Source organism: Macaca mulatta, chromosome 4, assembly GCF_049350105.2.
Source record: "Macaca mulatta isolate MMU2019108-1 chromosome 4, T2T-MMU8v2.0, whole genome shotgun sequence".
Taxonomy (NCBI): Eukaryota; Metazoa; Chordata; class Mammalia; order Primates; family Cercopithecidae; genus Macaca; species Macaca mulatta.
Window position 1 is genome coordinate 165,556,421 of NC_133409.1, and position 21,446 is coordinate 165,577,866.

A 21,446-nucleotide genomic window follows, 5' to 3' on the forward strand; every position below is an offset into this window, starting at 1 on the left:
GTTAGCATTCTACATTGTCCCCAGTCCACTTGGCCTATGGCCACAGGTCACACTCAATTCCGCAAATTCAACAATTGACTTCTCCATTTATACAAAAATGACTTTCAGAAATACATGAGCTGGCTGGGTGTGGTGGCTCATACCTGTAATTCCACCATTTTGTGAGGCTGAGGCGGGAGGACTGCTTGGGGCCAGGAGTTCGAGACCAGCCCAGACAACACAGCAAGACCCCACTTCTACAAAAAAATTTTAAAAATGAGGTGGCTGTGGTGGTGTGCACCCGTAGTTCCAGTTATTAAGGAGGCTCCAATCCTGGGAGAATTAGAATTACCCAGGAATCTGAGACTGCAGTGAGCTGTGACTCACCACTGTACTCCAGCCTGGCACCAGAGTGAGACTCTGTCTGAAAAAAATATGTAAATAAATAAAAATAAAAAATAAAAAACAAAATGACGTGAGCTGAGTTATGAAGTATCTCGGAGCTAGATTCTCCAGAATACCACAGTTGCTTTAAACATCTCCTCATCTACATCCTTAGCATTCTCTAATTTCTCTAGGTGTTGAAAAGCAGATACAAGGTTGTTTATCAGATTTTTGTGCGTGCTCCAAAGAAACAGCAAAGACCCTGTACTTCAGCTCTGTGGGAGCAGTTAAAGAGTTTTAAGCAGTATTTTAGTAAATCTTGTTTGCAGGAGGTAAAATAGAAAAGCTCCTTACAGCGCTTTAATTTCTGAGATTTCAGAGCAATGGTTCCCAGCCTTGGCTACACATTAGAACCACCCTGGGGGCTTTAAAAACCACTGAGGCCTGGGTTCCACCCCTAGCAATTCTGACTTAACTGGTCCTTGGGTGGCCTGGGTGAGGGCAGGGGGAATTGTTTAAGCTTCCCAGGTGATTTCAATCATTGCTGCAGCAGTGGCTTCACACCCCAGAGGACAGTCATTTCTGCCGGGGACAGCAAACCATTAGGAAATAAATTATGAGCAGCTGCGGTAGCTTTTAGACTTTACCTCTCCTTCTAAACCCCTTTATATCCCCTCCTCTGAAAAGAAGGTTGAATGTAAGGGCTCTGGAATTAGAATGGCCTTGGTTCAAAAAACTTTGGTGCCTACGGGGCCTTGAGCAAATTACTTAATCAGATCCTTAGTTTCCTCATCTATAAATCAGAGATAATACCTACCACCTACAGGCTACAGGAGATACTGCATTTTAAAGCCCTGGCACATGGGAGGTACACAATAAATAGAAGTAATTATTATAATTTCCATGATGCAGTTAACTTATACCAGAGGTAAAAAGGATGTTGTCCCCTGTAATATGTGATATTCATTTGTTTAAAATAAATATGCGTTTAAGATATGAGAAGCTCCAAACAGGCATCTACATAGGTTAACAGGATTTTAGGATTCCAGGAGTCTAAACTGGGTCACCTAGTTCAGCTTTTTGACAAATCCAGTAGAATAGGTCACAATTAGCATTTAAAAATCATGAAAATAGATTAGAATAGAAAAGATCAGAGGACATTCACATATAATAAGGATGGATATTTTGGTATCAAACTCTTGTTTTGGCTATGAAGTGTGTGTGTGTGTGTGTGTGTGCATGTGTGTGTGTACTGGGTTGCCAAATAAAATGTATTTCTTTTTATGGATCTAGCCTAAAAGTTTGAGAAACATGGCCGTAATCCAATTCTCCTATTTTACATATGGAATACAAGCTCAGAGAGGTTAATTTACTATGTCAAGACCAGCCAGCAATGATTAGTGGAGCTGGAGCTAGAACCTAGGTCTCTGGGGAGGCCCTGAGACAATTCTTGATACTGGGTGCTGAGGAAAATATGGTTAGTTCTCTACATACAGGTTTCTTCTCTGCCAATACGACTAGGGAAAGGTGTTAAGAAGAGATTAAGAGCACAGGTTCTAGCAGGAGACTTCTTGGGTTCAAATCCTTGCTCCACAGTATGCTCAGCTCTGGGACTTTATATCAATTACCAAACTTGTCCAAGATTCCCTTGTCCCATCTGCAAGCTAGGGTTGACAACAGCACCTGCTTCACAGGGATATTAGGAGGAGTAAATGAGAGAACGTGTCGTGCTTGGTAAAGGGTCAGGTATACTGTGGGTGCACAACAGGTGGCTGGTGATCTCCAAGGTATCTGCCAGTTACAGAGCCTCTCATTGGCCAAGTTCACTGACTAGCTCCTTCCCATCTCTTAAATGCAAACACAAGGAGAGCGGTTTCCTAATTAACATATGCTGAGGGACGGAGGCACCCTTCTGTTTGGGGGAAACAAAGAAATACAGGGAGAGAAAGCAAAGTGCTCTCAAGGTTCCCAGTGGACTTTTTAGCTATCCCGTACTAAAGGAGGGGAAAAACAAAAACATTTGCTGCAGAAGCTAGTCAGTTCTTGTGGAAAAGCCATGAATATCTTCCTGTCTCCTCTCTTTCCCTTCTGACCACTACAAAGCAAAGGGCTTATGGATTTGGTGAAAAGACCTTGAATCAGAGTTGTTAGGGGCTGCACTCTGTCCACCCGCCCCCCAACCAAATTCATATGCTGAAGCCTTAACCCTCAGTACCATATTTGGAGAAAGGATCTTAAATATGGTTGGAATGCAACCATATTTGGAGATAGGGTCTTTAAAGAAATGATTACATTAAAATGAGGTCATTAGGGTGGGCTTCAATCCAATACAACTGGTGTCTTTTTTTTTTTTTTTCTTTTTTTGAGCTAGAGTTTTGCTCTTGTCGCCTAGGCTGGAGTGCAGTGGCACGATCTCGGCTCACTGCAACCTCCACCTTCTGGGTTCCAGCAATTCTCCTGCCTTATCCTCCCAAGTAGCTGGGATTACAGGCACACACCACCACACCCAGCTAATTTTTGTATTGTTAGAAGAGATGGGGTTTCACCAGGTTGGCCAGGCTGGTCTCAAACTGTGATCTGCCCGCCTCGGCCTCCCAAAGTACTGGGATTACAGGCGTGAGCTATGGCATCTGGCCTGACTGGTGTCTTTATAAGAAAAGGAGATGAGGACACAGACACACACAGAGGGAAGACCACATGAAGACACAGGGAAAAGGCAGCATCTACAAGCCAAGGAGAGAAGCGTGGGGAGACACCAACCCTGCCGTCACCTTGATCCTGGACTTCCAGCCTCCAGAACTGTGAGGAATTTCTGTTGTTTCTAATCTACATGTCTGTGGTACTTTGTTAGGGCAGCCCTATCAAACCAATGCAGGGGTAATGGCAGTTCAGGGAAAGCAAACACCTTCAACCCCTTCCCTCCAAACCCTCAACAATAGAACAAACAAAAACCCCTCTAAACACTCCTGGCCCCAAACACAATTATGGCATACTTGTTCGTTAATGGTTGCCAAACATCAGTTTTAAATACCCTCCCTGGAGCTTCATTCTTAGAAAGCAAACATCTCCTTCTCTGGGGGATTCTTTTCAGTTCAAATTCAACACCTGATCAAGGGTGTGGCATCAGTTTCCCCAGAAGGCAGCTGATTTTTAATGATGGCAGAACTACTAAAAAGCATCCTAATTTTCTCCAACAATTGGCTAAGTCACAATGTTCTTAATGTAATGACATTTTTGAGAAAGGCCAGAATATCTGAATTGTTGATGATACCTGGCCCACTGCCCCAAGGGGAAAAAACCCAGAAACTGTATATTTATAACATTAGAGAGATTTATTAAGGCCATTTTTGTTTATCTCTAACTTCCCGAGAACAAACTAAAGTCTGAGGAGACAGAGTCTTCTCGAAGATACTTTATATTGGTTATCTGATGAAAGCATCATAAAGATTGAGAAAGTTTTCTTTTGCTTTAGTTTGGCAATTATGTGAAGAATTGTCATCATTAAAAAAAAAAGCAATGTTGAGAGAACTAAGTACAACAGCTATTTGCACAACTCTAATAAACATTACTGCTTTTATTCTGTGCCAATAGACTTCTCCTGTACTTTAAAGAAGTCTTATCTTCACCAGTTCATCCTGACTTTCAAGGCTGGAATCAAAAATAGAAGAGAACATCAGAGTGATGGTGTGACTTCCATCAAAGCTGGTTGTGTGGGATGTCAGACGAAAAGTCAATGGGGGGTCTATGAGAGGTACTTCAACCTGTTTCAGTATTAAGCATATATTAGGCACACTCATTCAATACAGGCTGATTTGCACTGATGTCAATTAAAATTACATAAGGGTTTTCCACTAAAGAAGGAGCTCATCTAAGAGGTGTCCTGGTTTTCTGTCAAGGGAGTGCATTGGTGGTAGCTCCCCGGATATGTCTAGCAGCTAGTGTGCTTTGCAATGACTTTTACATAGGTGTCACTCAGATTACTTTTTGTTAATGTCTCACTAAGGTTTCTTTGATTCTCAACAATTTCTCAGAATTCATGTGAAGATGAGCTGAACATGCTCCCTGGCCTACCCCTAGTTTCTGTGGCTTTGACAGAAGAAGGTGGAAATGGCCAACATGGAAGAGATGCATGAATAAACTGCACGTTTTCATCAAACGTTTCCAAGGGTTATCTTAGCTGGAGGCGACTGTACTTTGGAAGAGTATTTTAGGACTCCATGTCTTTATGACCCTAGCTTCTGCTTTAAAGTTGAAGCACTGAGTCCCGTTATCAGCTTCATCTCCGTTTAGCTCCCAAAGTAAGGGAATTGTTTTGCAAAAGTAAAATGAGCTTTATCAGCAAGCTTTGTAGAAACTTTACCCAAAAAGGAAAACCAAATTCCCACTCATGCTGTTTTGTAAGAGATGGCACAAACTCTGGGAGTTTGACCTCAAAGATGTATCATTGAGTAAAACAAAATAGGCCTGTTATTTCTGGAACCCATGGTTCTCATGTAGTTCTGTATCAGGTAGAAAACGGTTCAGTCATGTTACTTCTTTGTAATGAAATTCTTTTTCTGATTATAAAAACCAATATATGCTCTTTGTGAAACACCAAAAAATATAGATGTAAAACATAAGTAAACAATAAACATTCTGCATTCCACCACATGGAAAAAAAGCAGTGCTAAAAGTTGGTGTTGGTTTTTTTTTTCCTGTAGATGTAATTATTCATTGCTTCTCGGCCTTTTAGTTAATATCAAGTGTAGATATAATTATTGGAAATATTTTCAGAAATAATAATAATTACTTTTTAAGTAATGGCGATTCAAACTATCAAGAATGATTCTAAGAGTTTAATTCAAATAGTTCCATGAAAACAAACAAGCATACAAATAAAATCCCATCAATACATTCCTGGCATGTACTGTGAGAACTCTATCATTTGAGAAGGAATGATTTCAAGGTAATGACATTTGCATTACCACTACAACTCAAACAAACTTAATAGCATTAAAGTAAAATTTTAAAAAGGTTTGGGTTCCATCTACATTTAAAATTCCAAGAAAGCTCATATCAAGCAGTATGCGTTAGTAAACCACACTGCCAAATACCAATCATTATTACTTTCGCTTACATATTTTTGTGCAAAGTTTCACCAGTTTATTTCATTTGGATGCATGTGTGTATGTGTGTAAGTGCACGGCACAGAAAATATATGGAAAGATATACATCAAAAAGTGTCAACATAGAACTTTAATTTTATTGGCTTATCTATATATTCTAAGTCTTCTAACATGTACATATATTTCCTTTGCAATTAAGGGAAAAGTTTTAAAACATTTTAACCAGTTTCACACCTTTAAAAGTAGAAAATATTTCACATAGGGGCTGTTAAGTTTGCATGTGTCAAAAAATATTAAACCGGCCGGGCGCGGTGGCTCAAGCCTGTAATCCTAGCACTTTGGGAGGCCGAGACGGGCGGATCACGAGGTCAGGAGATCGAGACCATCCTGGCTAACACGGTGAAACCCCGTCTCTACTAAAAATACAAAAATTAGCCGGGCGAGGTGGCGGGCGCCTGTAGTCCCAGCTACACGGGAGGCTGAGGCAGGAGAATGGCGTAAACCCGGGAGGCGGAGCTTGCAGTGAGCTGAGATCCGGCCACTGCACTCCAGCCTGGGCGACAGAGCGAGACTCCGTCTCAACAACAACAACAACAAAAAAATATTAAACCTCCTTCCAATTAGGGAAGAAGCTTTAGGAAAACACATTCAGAAGTTGCCAGAATAAATTACCCAGGTGAAGAAGAATAAAGTTTTCTCAAGCAAAGGTTATCCAAATCAGGAATAGTATTTCGGGAGGCTGAGGCAGGAGAATCGCTTGAACCCGGGAGGTGGAGGTTGCAGTGAGCCGAGATCGTGCCACTGCACTCCAGCCTGGGCAACGGAGTGAGACTCTGTCTCCAAAAAAATAAAAAAATAATAATATATATATGTATATATATATTGGACACACACATATATATATTTGGACACATTCTAATAATTGAAGCAATTATTTTCACCATTTAAAGTCAGAAGCAATTGTTTACAAATCAGAAATGTTCAATTGAGTTAACTTTTGCTTCGCTGCAATTGTAGGTGTTTCCTTAGGCTAGTTTCCTTCTTGTTGAGTCCCATTAAATAAAAATTTTTTACTGTCCAGGAACATTTTGGAGATTTCAGAATACGTCCATGGAGACACTTTTAAAAACACTTGTACAATTTAAACAATCTAAAATGTTTGCAAAACCTAGTGAGCACCACTCATCATGTACACGATTTTACAACAGTTGCCATTATATTGAATAATAATAGATTCCTTGGGAAATATTTTTACATCTTTGTAAGACTTGATGGTTCATATATGTTCCTTATTTTAGGATTGCTAAACTTTATGTTCCTTATATACTATATTTGCTTATGTTTTTATTTATTTATTTGTGACAGGGTCTCACTCTGTCACCTAGGTTGGAGTGCAGTGGTGCAATCTTGGCTCACTGCAGCCTCAACCTCCCAGGTTCAAGAGATCCTCCAGCTTCACCCTCCCAGGTAGCTGGAACCACAGGCATGTGCCACCAGCCCTGGCTAAGTTTTTGATTTTTTTGAGGAGACCGGGTCTCCCTATGTTGTGCCCAGGCTGGTCTTGAACTCCTGGGCTCAAGCAATCCTCCCACCCCAGCCTCTCAAAGTACTGGGATTACAGGCATGAGCCACCATGCCCAAGCTATATTTGCTTATATTCTTTAAAGATCATTCTTCAAGAATATGAAACCTGGTGACTTGGTCTTCCAGAGGATACATTGCTTTGGATAGTTACATTGTCTTGGTATCTCAGAGACAAGCTTTTTAACATGCATAAACCTCTACTTTAATTTTTTTTTTTTTTTTTTTTTTTTGAGATGGAGTCTCACTCTGTCACCCAGGCTGGAGTGCAATGGTGTGATCTCGGCTCACTGCAACCTCCACCCCCCAGGTTCAAGCAATTCTCCTGCCTCAGCCTCCTGAGTTGCTGGGATTACAGGCGTGTGCCACCATGACCAGCTAATTTTTGTATTTTTAGTAAAGACGGGCTTTCACCATGTTGACCAGGCTGGTTTCAAACTCCTGACCTCAAATGATCCACCCGCTTTGGCCTCTCAAAGTGCTGGGATTACAGGTGTGAGCCACTGTGCCCGGCCCCTACTTTAATTTTTAATGCTAATCTTTCAACAACCTCATTGGCACATTTTTTTTTTCAGTAATAGTTTTTGTTTTTAAAGCAAGCTGGCCGGGTGTGGTGGCTCATACCTGTAATCACAGCATGTTGGGAGGCCAAGGCGGGTGGATCACAAGGTTAGGAGATGGAGACCATCCTGGCTAACACAGTGAAACCCCACCTCTACTAAAAATACAGAAAAATTAGCCAGGCATGGTGGCGGGCACCTGTAGTCCCAGCTACTCGTGAGGCTGACGCAGGCGTGAACCCAGGAGGCGGGGCTTGCAGTGAGCTGAGATCGTGCCACTGCACTCCAGCCTGGGCAACAGAGCAAGACTCCATCTGAAAAAACAAAAAACAAAAAACAAAAAAAATCAAGCTATTTTAGTCACACAGAAAAACAGATAATAATAATGACAGGCTCCCATCTATAATTTAATTTAATTTTTCATGGGGGCCCAGGATCATCATTATGATGCCCCTTTACTGACATCTTCAGAAGAACTAGAAAGGAAGAGATCTGGAGCCTGGGACATAGAACTACTTAGATAAGACCTCCAGGGCAGCACTGAAATTTGACATGAGATTGTTCTACTGCTCTATAAAGGTAGAACAATACACTTGCAGTTGCAAATTGGGCATTTTTAATATAATGTCTTTTCTTCAAAAGTGTTCGGCAAATCATAGGCTAAAAAGCCTTCTCTGAAGCCATTTTTGTACCCTTCAGATAGATAATAATCTACACTGTCATTATCAATATATTTTAACTTGTCAGAATCATTCAAAGCTTTCTCTAGGATTTTGGGGCCACTGACACAATGAACAGTAGACATTTTTTTTTTGGTCACTTCCCACTTGCTATTCTTTGTCTTTGCCATTGTTCACAGATGTGATTCCCATCTCTCATTATTTCTAGATTTTGTGCTGCAGAATTTGAGGGTGTGCGCACTCTAAAACCTACAAGTTACACATCAGAACAAGAACACGGTTCTGTTGACATGACGTGTGGGCCACAATTTTCTCTATGCTGTCAATGTTTGACACTTTTCCAAAAGATAGGTTATGTGAGAGGAAAAGTCAAGTTGAATGGAAATGTAAACGTTTAACACAAGGATCCGCGATGTTACACTAGCCTCACAATAGCTCATATCCTGAATCTTAATGCAACACCAGGGCTTGGGAGACCATAAAAACAGAACAAAATAAACAAACAAGAAAACCGTTCACATTAACTGTTCCCTCAGGTTGAGATTTATAGTTTTCATTATAGTTGTTTTGATAAGATACTTGACTGGTAGTGCAAAAAGCTAACAGTCCAGTCAGAGAAAACATATCTTTTCCATTCATGCATCAGTGTGCAGCTAACTAACGAATATGGGAGACAGAGGAGGCTCTAGTGTATTTCCCTTGTATAAAGGGACTTGACAACACGAGTTCCAGAAAATGCTGGATTCATGGCAGGGGCATGGGATTAGCTGAACTGAGATCCAGGAAGGAAGTAGTGGATCAATACCAGGCAATGACAAATAGCGACATACAAAATTGCTGCAGAGAGAAACCAGACATTTTGGAGAGAAAATTAAGTTGAAAACCAAAGCTTAACCTAGTTGTCTACAATAAGTATAAGAGAACAGATCAGGTGGCTAAGAAGAATCTCATTTTGTATTTTGTTCTTATTACAGCTTACTGGTTCAGCTGAGAAGATACCAACTCTTACACTATCTGGGAGGTATCATCTGGCTTCTGACAGTGATGAATTTTATAATCACCTATAATTTCACTTTGTGAGATTCTGCACATAAAAGCCAAGGAGCAGAAGGTCTCACTTGTGCTTTACTTAAACCCAGAGGGAATTCACTAGTAATCCCTAGGGACAAAAATTGGAGAAAACTGCTGAAACCATTTGAATTCGCCAGCTTTATAAATCTATGACAATGTACAGTGATCAGAAATTAGTTCTCTGATATAGTAAGAAAAAATTTTTCTCAACGGCAATTCATTTTTCATTCTGTCAACATTTGATGTGCATTTGAGAGGTGACAATGTGCTAGCAGCCCTTGGTCACTCTCGGTGCCTCCTTGGCCTCGGTGTCCACTCTGGCTGCACTTGAGGAGGCCTTCAGCCCGTTGCTGCACTGTGGGAGCCCCTCTCTGGACTGGCCGAGGCCGGAGCTGTCTCCCCGTTTGGGGGGAGGTGTGGAGGGAGAGGTGCAGGCAGGAACCAGGGCTGCGTGTGGTGCTGGCGGGCCAGCGTGAGTTCTGGGTGGGCACGGGCTCTGCGGGTCCCACACTTGGAGCAGCCAGCTGGCGCCAGTGCCCCAGGCAGTGAGGGGCTTAACACCCGGGCCTGGTCCCCCAGCACTGCCAGCCCGCCCACGCCACACTCAAATTCTCACCAGGCCTCAGCCACCTCCCCATGGGGCAGTGTTCTGGACCTGCAGCCCGCCATGCCCAAGACCTCCCCTGCTCCCCTGGTGGGCTCCCGTGTGGCCTGAGCCTCCGGAGGCACGGCCCCCTGCTCCTCGGCACTGGGTCCCATAGACCACCCAAGGGCTGAGGAGTGCAGGGGTGTGGAGCGGGACTGGCTGCCAGGGGTCCATTAGGGGAAGCCAGCTGGGCTTCCGAGTCGGGTGGGGACTTGGAGAAGTTTTATGTCTAGCTTAAAGTTTGTAAATGCACCAATCAGCACCCTGTGGCTAGCTCAAGGTTTGTAAATGCACCCATCAGTGCTCTGTGTCTAGCTAATCTAGTGGGCACTTGGAGAACTTTTCTGTCTAACACTCTGTGTCTAGCTAAAGGATTGTAAACGCACCAATCAGCACCCTGTGTCTAGCTCAAGGTTTGTAAAAGCACCACTCAGTGCTCTGTGTCTAGCTAATCTAGTGGGGACTTGGAGAACTTTTGTGTCTGGCTAAAGGGTTGTAAATGCATCAATCAGCACCCTGTGTCTAGCTCAAGGTTTGTAAATGCACCAATCGGCACCCTGTCAAAACGGACCAATCAGCTCTCTGTAAAATGAACCAATCAGCAGGATGTGGGTGGAGTCAGATAAGGGAATAAAAGCAGGCTGCCTGACCCAGTAGCAGTAACGCACTTGGAATACTCTTCCAGGGTGTGGAAGCTTTGTTCTTTCACTTTTCACAATAAATCTTGCTGCTGCTGCTTACTCTTTGGGTCCATGCTACCTTTATGAACTGTAACACTCACTGCGAAGGTCTACAGTTTCACTCCTGAGGCCAGAGAGAGCATGAACCCACCAGAAGGAATGAACAACTCCAGACAGAGCATGAACCCACCAGAAGGAATGAACAACTCCAGACAAGTTACCTATAAGAGCTGTAACACTCACCACGAGGGTCCGCAGCTTCATTCTTGAAGTCAGCAAGAACCCACCAATTCCAGACACACATTGACTATATGCCAAGTACCATGCTGATTGGTTTTCATCTGTTCTTTCTACTTTCTAATGATAAATCTCAAACTATCCAATCCGCCATTTGAAAGTTCCCAGCCCAGTCAATTGAATTTGCTGGGTCACTGTCTCTCCCTTTGTAAGTGGTCCATGATAGAGACAAGGCCAGATCTTTTCATCTGAGATTAATTTATGTAGAATGTGGCTGAGAGGATGTAAACCTACAGTTTCCACCTCAAACTCAGCAGATGCAAAGAATTTCACTAACTCCCCTGAGTGTTAAGATATCCCACAGGGTAGATGAGCCATTATTGTACCAAGCCAGGGATACTTAGCTCCAATGATCCTTAATCTGAAATGTGCTTTGTCTTTTAAGGGTAACATCATCTTCCTAAAATTCCATTGTTTGTTATTCTTAGGAGCAAACAGCGGGGCGTGGTGGCTCACGCCTATAATCTCAGCACTTTGGGAGGCTGAAGTGGGCAGACAGCTTCAACCCAGAAGTTTGAGACCCGCCTCGGCAATAGAGTGAAACCGCATCTCTACACACACACACACACACACACACACACACACACACAACCAAAAAAAAGAGAGAAAACAGAGCAATGCATCCCATAGAGCACTAGCCCATTTGGTGAGTAGCTCAACATGAGCCGTGCTTCCTAGTCAACAGGGTTGGGAGGATTCTGCATATGGCGCACCCACTTTTGGAGGCCCACAATTCACTTCAGAATACTGAACAAGGTACTAAAGAAACTTACTTAACTTTGCTTAACCTGATACTTTTCAAGCTTTTTGATCCATGGAGCTTTTAATTTCACCCACAGTTTTCTAAGGAACTGGTATTCTGTGAACAGATCCAGGGAAATGCTGCTGTAAGAGGCCTGTGGGGTAGCTTCAGGGTTTCATGGAGGCCTGCTGGGCTGTCCACTGTGTATTCATTTGCCCCTTCCTCTCTGGTTGTCTGACTTATAACCATAGAGATGCTTTCAAGGGCATTTATCAGAAGTTAAGCAGCCTGTTTTCCCTCACTTACCACACACACACACACACACACACACACACACACGCACACACATGTACAGCAGTTGCTTTCGGGAGCTATAATCATCTCTGGGTGGGCTGCTGGCATAGCCATCCCCCGCTGCACTGGGATTCTGTCCTCTGTTGCTGTCTTTTCTGCAGGTCATTTTTTGGCCAGCCCTGTCCCCACTTCTAACAACTCCCACCATTGACAGTTACAGTCTCTTTCCTGTCCTTTCTCTGTATTTTCTTGCTTCCTCTTTCATGCACCTACACTTGTGTGAAAAAGCAGGCTTTTTAAGGAAAAAAGTCACTAAATTGCAGGCTTTTTCTTTTGCAGTGCACACTCATAGCCAATGATCTTTCATCTTCAAGGCTTGAGCTGAGATGCTTCTTTGTTGTCCAAGATTTTTGGCCACTGCCAAGTCCAGAGGAGTCCCATAGCTCCATATGCCATAAATCTCATGGACTCCAAGTCTTATCAGTGCTTGTAGACTGCTGAGCCTGGATTTCGACATTGACCCCAAAGGAAAAGTGTGGCTAATGGTGTGTATAAATCCAGCATAAAATGTGATGTACAACCAGAACTACTTTCTATGAGGCATGTGCTGGAAGGACCATTCTTTGATTTTTGACTCAGTTCTTAGATGTAAAGCTTATAAATCATGACTGTGTAATAAAATGAAGAGGAATTTTGCCCACTATTATGTGTAAAGAGAGTTATTTTGTTACCTGCTGGTTCATTTGTTTCTTCATTTATTCAACAAATATATACTTGTGACTTTTATGTGCCAGAGCTGGTCCAGGTTCTGGGGTACAGCAGTAAACAACACAGACAGTACTCTGATGTCCCTGCCCTCTTTTGTTTAAGTGGCGACGGGCATGTATTAGTCAGGGTTCTCCAGGGAAACATAACAAATAGGATTTGTTTATTTATTTATTTATTTATGGCAAGGAATTGGCTGTGATTATGGAGACTGGCAAGTCCCAAGATCTGCAGTCAGTTGGCTGGAGACCCAGGAGAGCCAATGGTGTAAGTTTCAGTCTAAGTCTGAAGGCTGGCAGGCTGGAGATCCAGGAAGAGCCAATGATCTTTCGAGTCCAAAGGCAGGGGAAAAACAAAACAAACAAACACCCAATGTCCCAGCTCGAAGGCTGTCAGTAAAAATTCTCTCTTACTTAAGAGAGGGTCAGACTTTTGTTCTATTCAGACCTCCAACTGTTTGGATGAGGCACTCCAACTGATTAGGAAGCGCAATCTACTTTACTCAGTCTACTTATTTAAATGTTAATCTCATCCAAAAACACCCAGAATAATACTCATCCAAATATCTGGACATCCCAGGGCCCAGTCAAGTCGACATAAAATTAACCATCACAGGGGAAGAGAGACCCAGAGAAATAATTATAATAAATAATTAAATTATATAGCATGTTAACTGTTAAAAACCATGGAGGGAAAAAGGTAGAACCTAGTGAGGAGGATCAGAAATACATATGGCGGGGGGTGGGTTCCCATTTAAAATAGGATGGCCAGCGCAGGTCTCACTGAGAAGGTGATATTTGAATAAATATCTGGAAGTGGCATTAGCCATGTAGACATCTGCAGGAAGGGCTCCCCAGAGAGAGGAAACAGCCACCACAAAGATCACAAGATAGGAATGTGCCTCCAGTGTTTAAGGAGCAAGCAGAACCCACGTAGCTGGAATGGAGTGACCGAGGGAGAAAAGGCCAGGGTTTGAAGTCAGAGAGAAAATGACAGGGTGTTGGGGCACCAATCATGGGAGCTGCTGAAAGGATTTTGGCTTTTATCCTGAATGAAGCGGAGATAATCATGGAGTTTTGAGCAGAGGAATAACGTGATGTGGTTTTCTTTTCTAAGGATCGCTCTGGCTGCTGTACTGAGAATAGATTATTGGAGGGTAAACACAGAACTAGGGACATCGTACCCGAGACTACCGCAATAATTCCGACAAGAGATTAAGGTAGCTCAGGCCAGAGTGAATGTAGTGGAGATTGTGAAAAGTAGATTTCAGACCAGATGTGGCGTATCAAAGCAAATGAGGAGTCAGGAATGACTCCTTGGTCTCTGACCCGAACAACTAGAAGGATGGCGTCGCCATCAACTGAGATGGGGAAAAGGCAGAAGGAGCAGGCTTTAGCAGAAAGACCAGGAGCTCCGATTTAGGCATAGTGTTTCGACCGTCCTCAAACAGGCGTTCCCAGGGGCCACAACTGATCCGTAATATCTGCAGTGCAGTGCGGCTGCGATGGGTTGGCTTTTTTTTTTTTTTTTTTTTTTTTGCCCCCTCAGCTCAGTTCCTTTCTGGTCTCCACTCCTCAGTGTGCCTTTGCTTGGGAGAATCTTCTCACATTTTCAATCCAGTACACATGATTCATAAATGTGCTATATGTTCCTGTATTCAGTACAATTCGGTTCCAATTCAGAACAACACAACGTATACATGCTCTGTTCCTCACCTACAAGAATGGCGCTTCGGGCCCTCAGTCAGCCAGGGGTGAGCTCTGTATTGTTTCTCTCCTGGGGTTGACTTGTGCTGAGTCATTCACTCTGGCCAGCAGCGAAAGTCTGTGAGACAGCCAGCCTCGATTATGGGTACAGTCTGTGGTTGGCAGTAAAATTATTTTTGTTTAATTTCCCAGGTCAATTACTCATTATATCCTAAAACTTGTTGGCCTGTAGAGAGAAATAACCTTTAGCCTTGGTTTCATCTCTACCATATTTTAACAAATTGAGGTGGGAGAGAGGTGCATTATTTAAAATGGCTTATTTGGGTTATGTGAGTGGATGCTGGTGGTTTAGCTTGCATTTTTATACTAAACACAGTGTCATGTAACAGGAATGGATGAACAAAGGAATGAATACACAAACTAACACTGAAGTGACAAATAAAAATCTGGGTAGCAGAAATAAAATGTACCTCTCTAAAGATGGTAAGAGTTTATCTTGTTTTGATACAAATTTTTTATTCATATGTGAATAAAATGATCAGATATTGCCTTTTATGTCCTCCTCTGTTTTCCTTCATAAACAGTTTTTTCTGCCTGATGTCCACTAACTCTGACCTCATGTTTTCTTGTTCCTTTTATCTGTTATAATATTTATTGAGCACCTACTAGGTGCCAGGCATAGTCCTAGGGACTTGAGATACATAAGTGGGGAAAATGGGTCGTTCCTTTGGGGTTTACAAGCAGTAAACAGACAGTAAACAACAGACATATTAAAGATACAGTACATGAAGAAAAGGAGTGAAGCAGTCACGAAGGAGTCAGAGGAGCAGGGGAGATTTGATTGATGTAAAAGGCTTATGTGAAAATATTTAGCTGACTACAATGTTTGACTGAACATTTGGTTGATGCTGTTGGATCCAGCCAGCCTGTCACATGCTAGCAGCTGATCAGAACAGAGTATGGAACATCAATGAGGAGACATCAGGAAGTGGACAGGGATAAAAGCTGCTTTTCCCCCCAACTGGCTGACCTGAATTCAGCCACGCATAGGCTAAAGTTCACTTGCAATTCCAGCCACTTTGGATGCCAGCACATAGTCCAGAATAATATGCCTTCTGCTGATTGGCAGCACAGAATAAAGCCTGCCAGCTGCAGTTCCATGTACCTGCTGGACCCTCTGGTGCCTCATCAATCCTGTTTTTCTCTTTCAGTTACCTTCCCTCAGTTCTGCTGCTTCTCACTTTCAGCCCATAGACATACTTGTATCTTGGTGTGTTTTTTTGGTGACCCCAAAATACAAAGTTAAAATCAAACTACACACACCCCACCACTGGCAAACATCACAATAAGTTGGGAAATTTATATAGAGAAAAAAATAGACAACCATTTCCCATTGTTGATTATAGAAGATTTCTCTGAATTTCTAAAAAATGTACCTTTCCAGCATCACATATGGGTACCGCAAAGTACAAAACACAGTTCCTGCAAAGACCAGTAAGGTCAAACCCTTTCCTTCCTCCTGGCACATTAAGTACTCCTTCCAGAATAAACACAGGGACAAGGCTGGGGCCAAGAGCAGCTGAGCTGGATAGACAATGGGATTTATTTGGTCCTCATCAGCAGGTCATGCTAGGAAGCCCATAGAAATCTGTGAGAGTCCTATGGGATGACTATCATGTCAAGATCAGTTTGTGGGGAGGGAAGAAATGAAAATTTACTGATTGCTTACTACAAATCAGGCACTGTACTTTGTATTCTATATATTATGTAAACATCATAAAACTTTGGTGGAAACATCAGCATTATTATCCCTGTTTTATGAGTGAGGGAACAAGATCAAGAAATACTTAGTCACTTGCCCAAGATCATCTGGCTAGAACAGAGATTTGGACCCAGATATGTCTGGCTCCCACAGCTAATACTCAGGCAAAACAGAAAAAGCATTGGCTTCAGAACAGGAAACATCTGGGTTTAAACCGTATCGTTCACACCAGTCTGAGCCCCAGTATTCTTCCTATGTCATCTGTAAGGTTCTGATGACGATTACATAATACAATATGTGCATCATGTCTGACACGTAATAGAGGCCTAAAAATGACAGCTGCTATTATTGTAATTATTCAAGCAATTTTACTGTCCTCAAATACTGAAGAAAAAGCATATCATGGATAGCTGGACAAAATGGACTAATTATTGCTGAGTTAAACACTGTAGTTGATGAAGCAGCTGAGAACACGGTGTCCGCGGTATGCGGTAAGAAGGATGTGCTTACAATGCAGGCCCTTTTGAATGGGGTGGAAACTTAGGTCATCTCTTTTTGAGAATCTCAGGCAATTTACTTACATGACCCTGGGACATACTGGAAAAGGTGGAGAACAGATGGGGCACTCTGACGATCTCTGGGACATTGGGGGACAGTCTTTGGGAAAGGCTGTTCAAGTTCAGTGCAAGGGTGCTAGAAGAACCCCAGGATCAGAAACTCACATTTCTGGGGCATGAAGTTAATGACACTGAGTTTCTACCAGCTCAAGGCAGAAGAAGAGTGAAAGAGAGACAGATTTCTTTTAGTAGCACATGTCCTCTTGTTTACCCAGTGGAGCTATGGGCACAGCCTGAAGTTTACTTGCATGGGAAACAGACATGTCAGCAGGAGGGCTGAGTGACAGCTGACATTCAGCCAAAGGGCACAAGGGCAGCTTCACCAGCTGTTAAGGCACCACGATCCTTTGTAGTGGTTGGCAAACAGCCACTTTCCAAGCCCTTTGGGTACCCCCTGTTACCCTGGCTGCCCCAGTCTCTCTTCCAGGACTCCCCAAAGTCCCCACACTCCAGCAACCCTGGCCTAGTAGAAGGCCTCCAGGATCCTTCTCCAAGGCTGTCATTCTGTTTGTTCTGATTGGATCCATGCAGAATCTTAGGACTACAACCGAAAACTCATGGGCAGGACCTCTGCCCGCAAAGGAGTGCTGTTGACATGGCAGGAACACCTAGCTTTGTGACTTATACCCCACCCAACTCAATACTCCATTTTAAAATTGCAAGTGTTTTATAATCCTCTTTTCTGCCTGAAAGAAATTCACAGATAATATAAACTACATGTACACATCACTTTAAGAAATCCATATCAGGAAGGGGAACATCACACACTGGGGCCTGTTGTGAGGTGGGGGGAGTGGGGAGGGATAGCATTAGGAAATATAGGTAACATAAATGACGAGTTAATGGGTGCAGCACACCAACATGGCACATGTATACATATGTAACAAACCTGCACGTTGTGCACATGTACCCTAGAACTTAAAGAATAATAATAATAATAAAAGATTAAAAAAAGAAGGAAATCCATATGGTGTCTAATTGTAAAATAAAGGAGAAATAAAAGGAAAGCAATTGGCCGGGCGCGGTGGCTCAAGCCTGTAATCCCAGCACTTTGGGAGGCCGAGACGGGCAGATTACGAGGTCAGGAGATCGAGACCATCCTGGCTAACACGGTGAAACCCCGTCTCTACTAAAAAATACGAAAAACTAGCCGGGCGAGGTGGCGGGCGCCTGTAGTCCCAGCTACTCGGGAGGCTGAGGCAGGAGAATGGTGTGAACCCGGGAGGCGGAGCTTGCAGTGAGCTGAGATTGCGCCACTGCACTCCAGCCTGGGCGACAGAGCGAGACTCCATCTCAAAAAAAAAAAAAAAAAAAAAAGGAAAGCAATTTCAAGACGTAAATGTTTGGCCACAACGCCACCAGGAAGATATGATGTAGTCTCAAAGCTGCAAGTGCACATAGAATCCTGCAGAAAGAGACAGCCACAGTGTGGACTCATACAGGTGAGTGATTTAGCAACTCAAATACAAGAAGTCTTTTGGAGATATCTGCAGATGCCATTTTCTGACATGGCAAATAACATATGGCAAATTTCAGAACAAAACATAGTCTCATCTTCCCTCAATTTGCACTGCAGCTGCATTCCAGGGTAATTTAGGATATGTATAAAATTACTATGCATATTAATATAGAATATGGAATGAAATTAGCTTCTGAGCTCAGATGATTAAAAATGTTTTTCACCTACGTGCATACGTCGCGGGTGAGAGTCAACTAGGAGGAGGGATAATGTATTGTGTTGTGTGTTGCTGAGCTTCTGGCGTCTGTGGCCCCTGCCCACCAAATGCCAAGAGAAACCTCCTGTATCTGACAACCCAAAAAGACGCTCACGCATTTCCAAAATGCCCTTTTGGAGGACGTTAGCACCCCCATGGAGAACTCAAGATCTGGCTAAACGGCACAACTATCATGATGGACCTAGTAGATTACAAACTCCAGCAGGGCAGATCTGTTTTGCTCACTACAGTTTTCCCAGCTCCAGACCAGGATCTGGCAAATAGAATCTCAACTAGTGTTTGTTAAATGAGAGAATGGACGCAAAACCCCAGGTAGTAAGCGGCAAGGCAACACATTTCGAGAAGCTAATCCAATAGGCAAGCAGAGAGACGCACGGAAGAGTGTAGTCGCAACTGAACACTCCCTGTGATGGTAGGTGACACTGGGTAATGCCAACTGTGGGACATTCAGTCATTCAACACCCTTTGGGGCACCATGTGGGACTCTGAGGACTTAACACTGTTGCTTGTTGGAAACTGTACTGAATGGTAGTTACTATTCTGAGTTTTTGTTTTTTCTTTTGGTGTTTTTTGAGACAGAGTCTTGCTCTGTTGCCCAGGCTGGAGTGCAGTGGCACAATCTCGGCTCACTGCAGCCTCCGCCTACCATGCTCAAGCAATTCTTCTGCCTCAGTCTCCCAAGTAGCTGAGATTACAGGCACGTGCCACCACACCCAGCTAATTTTTGTATTTTTAGTAGAGACGGGGTTTCACCATGTTGACCAGGCTGGTCTTGAACTCCTGACCTTGTGATGTGCCTGCCTCAGCCTCCCAAAGTGCTGGGATAACAGGCGTGAGCCACCGCGCCCGGCCTGATTTTCTTGAAAGGTAGTTTTTCTTGTGACTCATGGTGGCCATCAATTTTATTAATTTTGGAAGGAAAGTTAGTTAGCAGACTTTCTGGTGGAAGTATTTTCCTGTGTTTGGAGGAGTGGGCCAAAGGCAAAACTGCCAGTGGTAGGATGTCCTGCCAGCACAGACCCCTCAGCACAGTGGAGTTCCCACACAGCATGGGCATCAGAGTCAGTCTTGGATTTTAGTCTTGACTCTGCCCATTAATAACTGAGAGAATAATATCCACCTCATGGAACAGATATGAAGCAGCAGGTGCACCACGTTCATGAATCCCTTAGATGTCCAGAGGGTATAATTCAAGGCTAAGTGTGCTAACTCGGCGTGCAAACTGTGATGACAACAGAACTAACACAAACTGCGGCTCTATAAGGAGAGGCTCTGATGTGATTGAAACTATGGCTTCCACAAAGATAGATGCTAAATTCTCTTAGTGACTTTGTAATTCAGTATTATTATCCTCATTTTTCAGCAGAGGACACTGAGGTTTAGGCCGATTTAACATTTATCTCTGAGCCGAATGTGGGCTTGTGATATGAATGGGTTTTTTAAAAAACGAGATATGAAATTCACTGAAGAATTACAATAAATGACTAAATTTATCTCAATGACCATATTCCTGGCCCTGAGCTATTCAAAGATGAATGAGATGGTCACATGAACGAACGGTTACAGGGGGGCTGTGGGACCGAGCCATCGAGGGCTTGGGAGGCCGCTAGTCTGACTGCGGCTGGCACCAGGTGGGACAATCCAGAGGGGAAGTGTTTGCTTATTACTTACAGGTAAGAAGAAATCTGAAGGGAAAGGTTGAGAGAACGGCAGACAAAAATACCAAAAAGAACACAAAGCCAGGCTATCCTCAGGAAAGAACAAATTTTCCTGAACGGCATGGAATAAGAATCGGGTCGGACGTGGTGGCTCATGCCTGTAATCCCAGCTCTTTGGGAGGCCAAGGTGGGAGGATCACTTGAGTCCAGAAGTTCAAGACCAGCCAGGACAGTAGAGTGAGACTTCATCTCTACAAAAATAAACATAAAACTAACTGGGCATCCCTGCTACTTGAGGGGCTGAGGCGGGAGGATCACTTGAGCCCAGGAGTTTGAGATCAGACTGGGCAACAAAGCAAGACTCTGTCTCTACAAAACAAACAAACAAACAAAACTAGCTAGGCATAGTGGCACACACCTGTAGTCCCAGCTACTAGGGAGGCTGAGGTGGGAGGACCACTTGAGCCCAGGAGTTCGAGGCTGCAGTGAGCCATGATGGAACCACTGCACTCCAGCCTAGATAACAGTGAAGGACCCTGTCTCAAAACAAAACAAAACAAAACAAAAACTGGGCCAGGTGCGGTGGCTCACGCCTGAAATCCCAGCATTTTGGGAGGCCGAGGCGGGCGGATCACCTGAGGCCAGAAGTTTGAGACCAGGCTGGCCAACATGGTGAAACCCCCAACTCTACCGAAAATACAAAAATTAGCCGGGCGTGGTGGCGGGTGCCTGTAATCCCAGGTACTCAGGAGGCCGAGGCAGGAAAATCGCTTGAACCCAGAAGGCGGAGGTTGCAGTGAGCTGAGTTGGTGCCACTACACTCTAGCCCCGGTGACAAGAGCAAAACTCCATCTCAGAAACAAACAAACAAACAAACAAAAGGACAAACAAACCCAGCTGGGGGCATTCTGGGCGATGAGGCTGCTGAGCCAGACAGGCATTTGCTCTTGGGGAGCTCTGGGAGGATTTAATGCAGAACAGTGGCCTAGTTGGAAGTTTAGAATAACCGACCTGTCAGGGAGGAGAGAGTCAGAGGCAGGGGCAGGGGGACGGCACCAAGTCCCAGCAGACACCAGTCGGGAGTGTTTCTCAGGGTCTTGATGAGGGAGTGGGGAAGTCCACAGCAAGGGGGATGGGAGAAGGACACGGCTCTGAAAGGCAGGTAAGGGACAGGGCTTCCAGC

General features: G+C 43.7%; 1 protein-coding gene across 1 annotated transcript in view; it reads right to left on the bottom strand.

The window, feature by feature from the left end:
- CAP2 (cyclase associated actin cytoskeleton regulatory protein 2) overlaps positions 1-21,446 on the bottom strand; it is a 166,641-nt gene that overhangs the window by 51,170 nt on the left and 94,025 nt on the right.